The sequence below is a fragment of the Leopardus geoffroyi genome, chromosome A3 (assembly GCF_018350155.1).
Source record: "Leopardus geoffroyi isolate Oge1 chromosome A3, O.geoffroyi_Oge1_pat1.0, whole genome shotgun sequence".
Classification (NCBI taxonomy): Eukaryota; Metazoa; Chordata; class Mammalia; order Carnivora; family Felidae; genus Leopardus; species Leopardus geoffroyi.
Window position 1 is genome coordinate 97,805,818 of NC_059336.1, and position 6,569 is coordinate 97,812,386.

Here is a 6,569-nt window from a genome sequence, read left to right on the forward strand (position 1 = left end):
TTACTGCCTTGTGTTCATAGCTGCTGCTGAATGATAAACATCAGAAATGTCAGTAACAAATTTTTTTTTATCAATTAATCTAATCCAAATACTGGTACTTGTCAGGATCTCAATTATATAAGATAAAAGAAAAAAATGAATGACCATTTGTATCACTTCAGGAAATAACACTGCAGCCTACTTTGGAATATGTTTTATAACAAGAAACTCTCACTCTGGGTACTGAAGACTTTGATTTGCTCTAAAGAACTTCCTTACTGAGGAAGAACCAGAATTTCTCTAATTATTTTTGTTGATCTGTATTCCATCCATTGGAGTTTCGTGGACTAAGATTTAGTTTGGTATCAGTCATTGAATATTTAAATATTTAAAGGAAGTTATCATTTTATCCCCTATTTACTTTTATCCAAGATAAGATTCTTCACAACTTCACCATTTCACTTCTGTGCTGCTCATTTTAGGAGGGCAAATAGGACTGAATGCTGAAAAGAAAATAATTTTTAATTTAGTTTCAGTAATACTACATGTTTATATGTGTTTCTATGTTTTGTAATATTATAAAGTAAACCCTATTTTTTTAATTTTTTTAATGTTTATTTATTTTTGAGAGAGATAGAGTGTGAGTGGGGTGGGGGGACAGAGAGAGAGGGAGACACAAAATCTGAAGCAGGCTCTAGGCTCCAAGCTATCAGCACAGAGCCTGACGTGGGGCTCAAACCCACAAACTGTGATATCATGACTTGAGCTGAAGTCAGATGCTTAATGGACTGAGCCACCCAGGCATCCCCAGTAAATCCTATTTTTGTCAATCTCTCTTTTGATGTCATTGAATATTTTTGTCAAATTTCTCCTCCTGGTTTCCTTTGGGTCTCATATGAAGGTAACACTCTCACAGCAAACAAATTAGGAGAAAAAAAAGAAGAGGAGAAAGCCTAAGCACATTTTCCATTTATTAGTTTATGCTGTTGCCTGGCTAAATCCCAATTCTGCCATGCTGCCATTAGCCCAGGCCCCGTGCAGTTTGACACTGAGGGAAAGTTAGGGAAGGAGAGATGGATGGACTCAGATATGGTACGTTTAGGAGCTTGTGAGCATTCTGATTCCCCTCATTTTATTCATGTATATGACCACATGAAAGTTATTTAAATTCTTTTTTGAATAAAGTTCCAAGTGGTTGTATTATTATAAAATTATACTTAATTGAGTATACTCCTTTAGCAAAAATGAAAGAGGAAATGTTTGATAGAGTTTATTCTTTATATATTGTTTTTTGCTTGCTTAATTTTATCATTTTATCAAAAGTATATCATCTCAGCATAGATATATTATCTAAATATAGTACTGGTCTTTCATTATTGGTTTTAGTTTATTTAGTAAGCCCATAGTCTCAAATGCTAATATTTTATTTTACTCATGATTCAAAAGAAGCGTCCATTTTTGGGTTTTTCTGCGTTTTTTTAAAAATGAAATGTATACTTTCTTAGCAGTTTTATCCTACCTCACATAAGAAATCTTTCCATATCAGAAACAAAGAAGTAAAAGTATCTACTTATAGATGGCATCATAGAACCAACTAAAAGAACAAACAAATAAAAACTGAAGAGTCAATTAAAAAATAAAAACTATTAAAGCTAATAAACTCAACAAGGTTGAGAGATACAAAAACAATTACACTTCAAACTACTAGGATAGCTATAATCATAGTTTTTAAAACTGGAAAATAAGTGTTGTCAAGGATATATGAAGAATCTTTATGTAAAATGGTGCAGCTCCTGTAGAAAATCGTTAGTTCCTAAAAAAGTTAAACATGGAGCCAGAAATTCTGCTCTTAGCTATATACTTAAAAAATAAAAAATCAGGTGTTCAAAAAAAACTCTTACATGAATGTTTATAGCAGCATTATCCATATGAGTCAAAAAGTGGAAATGACACAAATATCCATCACTGATGAAGAGAGAAAATGTGTATATGGGTGGAATATTATTCAGCCATAAGAAAAAGAATAGAGTATTATAAGCACTGCAGCATGGATACATTTGGAAACATCATGCTTAAATGAAATATGACAAACATAAAAGGCCATAGGTTGTATGATTCCATCGATATGAAGTGTCAAATCAGACAAATCCATACAGACAGAAAGTAAATTAGTGATTGCCAGAGGCTGGAGGAAGGGTGCATTGGGGAATAAGTGCTACTGGGTAGGGGGGTTATTTTTGATGTGATGAAAATTTTCTGGAATTAGATAGTGGGGATGATTTTACATCCTTGTAAATATCTTAAAAACCACTTACTTGTACACTTTAGTATGGTTAATTGTATCATATGCACCTTATTTCTTCCTATAAAGTAAATGCAGGAATTGTCATTTAATCCTTTGAATGAAATATCTCTTTTAAATGTCATTGTATTCCTAGGTGCCAGGTGTTATAAAAGAAAGGTAATATGATTTTTGGCTGACCAGAATGGTTTTGAATAAAAGCTCCATAATTTGGAAGCTCTGCGCGTTAAAACAAATTGCCTAATCCTTGGATTTTCTCATCTGTAAAACGGTAATCCTGTTGACCCTTGGGCAACATGGGGTTTTAACAGTACAAGTCCACTTACATGCAAGATTGTTTGCCATAAATATAGTAATTTTTTCCATAAATACTATAAGTATTTTTCCACTATAGTGCTGTAAATGTTTTTTCCTTCCTTATGATTTTTAATAGCATTTTCTTTTCTCTAGCTGACTTTATTATAAGAGTGGAGTATATAATACATACAACATAATAAATATGTTAGCTGTTTATGTTATCAGTAAGGCTTCCAGTCAGCAGTAGGCTATTAGTAGTTAAGTTTTGGGAGAGTCAAAAATTATACATAGATACATAGATTTCCAACTGCGTGGGAGTTTGGCACCCTAAACTCTCATGTTCAAGAGTCAATTTTAGTTACATTTACCTTTCAGGTTTTGGTGAGGATTAAACAACATAATACATGCCAAACAGATTTAGAAGTGTAATAAGCAAAACTCTATTTGCTCTCTATTTCCATACCCTGTATCTGCTTCTTTCTCTCATTCCCTTCACATTTTATAGCATTAAATTATATCCTGCTGCTTAGATATATTATTCATAATGGGATTATTTTCATTAACTCATTTTTCTTTTTCATGTTACCTATAATTATATTCTCCTGTCCTTCTTTATCCCTACTCACATTCCCCTCTGGGAGAACAGACTACCAAGTGCTGCTCAGTGGGCTTGACCCACAGTGGTTTAGTAGCTTTTGGTGCTACTTTAAAAGGACTCATCCAAAGCCATGTAAAGAAAAGAAATTGGCTCTAAGAACTTCCTATAAGTTCTGGGAATACAATATTTAGCAACTAGATTGAACTTCTGTTACAAATAAATAACACTTTGGAGACAATGACCTACAACGAAATGAAGATAAAGTTAAGATGACTTTAAGGATATCATGCTAAGGGAAACAAGTTGGATAAGTCAGACAGAGAAAAACAAAGACTGTATGATCTCACTTGTATGTGGAATCTCAAAACAAAAATAAAAGCACAGAACAGATTTGTGGTTGTCAGAGAGGCAGGGAGTGGTTGGGAAGGGTGGCACATTGATGGAGGTATATGGGTGAGGTGGTCAAAAGGTAAAAACTTACAGTCATAAAATAAATAAGTCCTAGGGATGTAATGTATGGCATGATTACTATAGTTAACAATGCTGTATTGTACATTTAAAAGTTACTAGATCTTAAAAGTCCTCATCACAAAACAAAAAATGTAACTGTGAGGTTATGAATGTTATACTTAATGTGGTAATCATTTTGCAATATATATGTATATATTGCATTTTGCAATATATATGTATGTATATATATATATATGTATATACATATATATTGCAAAATGATACATATATATAATTAGTTGCTAATTATTTGCTATATGTATTATATATAATTGTTACCTTGTATAGTTGGACCATTGCAATGTCATATGTCAATTATATTTTAATAAAACTGGAAAAGGTAAATATTGTTTTAAAAAGGAAAAGGAAAGGAGAAACAACAGATGTACCAGTGACTTTGCTGATAGCACTGAAACAATTGTCTGAGGTGCCAAATATATACAGAGATATATAATTTTACCATTTCAAATTGGTTTTTGTTCAGAAAACATTAATGGAAACATTAAATATATCTAAGAAAATTAAAATTGCTTTACAAGAAAAAAAAGATGAAGTTCCTAATTTGGTATGACATTTTTATTCCCATAGAGAACCTCAAATTCTGCCAAATTTCAGGTTGCAACAGCAGTAGAGGGAGTGAGGTGGTACTTTGGATTAGGGGATTTTCAATACGGGAGACAATTGTACACGCATAATTTTTGTATGTTAAAGTATATTAGTACCCAAAATAATATTTTTAGAATTTTTAGAAATACGCTAAACAGAGGAGAACAACTCCAGCTCATAAAGAGATAAACCCCCAAGTTCCCAATTCAGAGGACACTCACATCCATTGTTGACCTCCAAAAGGCCTTTGTAAAATATCTTTTGAAAACAAGTGTTCTAATGTAACCTCTTCATTTAAAAAAATAAAGAAATGGCATCTAAGAAGATTCAGTTAAGTATTTAAGTCTCCCAAACACTGTCAGAAATGATCACAGAATTTAATTCTCTGGATATCCAGTAATATGTATCATTTCCACTACACAATGTTGATTGTAAAATGAGAGAAATTAAAAAAGAAACAATTGCATAATTTAACAATAAATTAGTGAGATTCATAGCCAGTCTATTATTTAATTCTTACAAAAATTTTTATACACATCTGTATGCATTTCAGGGTCAAAGATAATCTGATATACAGAGGTTACATTATAGTCTTACCCTTGTGACCTCTGAGTAGACATTCAGACCACTTAACAGGAGCAAATAGAAAATCCACCAACACAGTTTGTCTGTAATTCAAGATAAGATGTGCTGATCACCACAAAACAGCTGGGAAAATTAACATCTTCACAGCAAGCAAGGTCTCCTAGCAATCTATAATAAGCTCTTTTTTTGAAGATTTCAAAATAACTGTATTCAACATTATCTGTGTTCTATGTTCTTTCTTTTTTCCCCCATTAAAACCTATATCTACTACAATTATTAATAAGATACTTAAAGTTAATTTGCACATACATATAATTTTTATAGAGAGGATATATATTTCTAAAGTACATGTGTGTTGTATATGATATTTTACGTATGTTATTATATTCTTTAAAACACATATAGCAGGGGCGCCTGGGTGGCGCAGTCGGTTAAAGCGTCCGACTTCAGCCAGGTCACGATCTCGCGGTCCGTGAGTTCGAGCCCCGCGTCAGGCTCTGGGCTGATGGCTCGGAGCCTGGAGCCTGTTTCCGATTCTGTGTCTCCCTCTCTCTCTGCCCCTCCCCCGTTCATGCTCTGTCTCTCTCTGTCTCAAAAATAAATAAACGTTAAAAAAAAAAAATTTAAAAAAAAAAAAAAAAACACATATAGCAATTATAATAATATATGTATACATATATAATTCTTTAATATTTCATTATTCATATATACAAAATGCAAAATGTTATGTTATAGAAAAATGGCCAAACATCCCTGAAGAAATATTCAGGATATATATGCATATAAATATTTACAACTTAAAATTATGCAGTATGAAATTTGAAGGAACAAGATATTTTATGGATTTTAATTTGGGGACCAGTGGGGTTATGCAAAATCCCCTTCAATTATACACACTGCAGTGACAAAAAAAGTAATTCCAAAAATGAGTCAGTGCGTGCTCTGCCTTCATTAACCAATCTTCTGAACCTAGCACATCTCTTATTTGTAACTGGATATTGGAGAGGGTCTTAAGGATGACATACTAAGAATCATTACTCTTTCTCAGACTTCAATAATGAGGAAAGACTAGCCTACAAATGTGAACAAACCTTATAAGATATTCTGTGCACTGAAGAGCACTCCGCCGACCTCTTCAGGAGTATAAAAAGAACTTAAATCTACTCTTCAAACTAGAAAAATAAGGGGAGAAAGATTCTCCAGCATAAAAAGGAAATACTCCTTTGGAGCTTATTTTTTCAAAGCAAAAATGGATTCAATCCCAAGAAAAAGGAAAATATTCTGTAGGACTATACAGGCCTAAAATGTTGGATGGAAATATTGCAAATCTTTGTTTTAGGGCCCAGGCCTGTGGAAATGAACCACACCAACACGTCTTCTGTCCTTCTAGAACTTACATTCTATGGAAACATCATATATTCAACAATGCCGGATTCTCATTAATGCCTCAACATACAATGTTCATATACATTTATCTTTCTCCACACTGAATTTTTTCCCTCAGAAATTAATATTCTTCATTCTGAAAATTCCTACTTGGCTTCAAAGCACACAATGAATATTACTCCCTAAATGAATTGTTTCTACACATGGTCTAGATTTTCACACTATTATGTTGAAATTGACCTTGAGTTGACATATAGTGACAGAACTTATGGAAGCAAAATCACCTACGTATACCGTTACATTCTC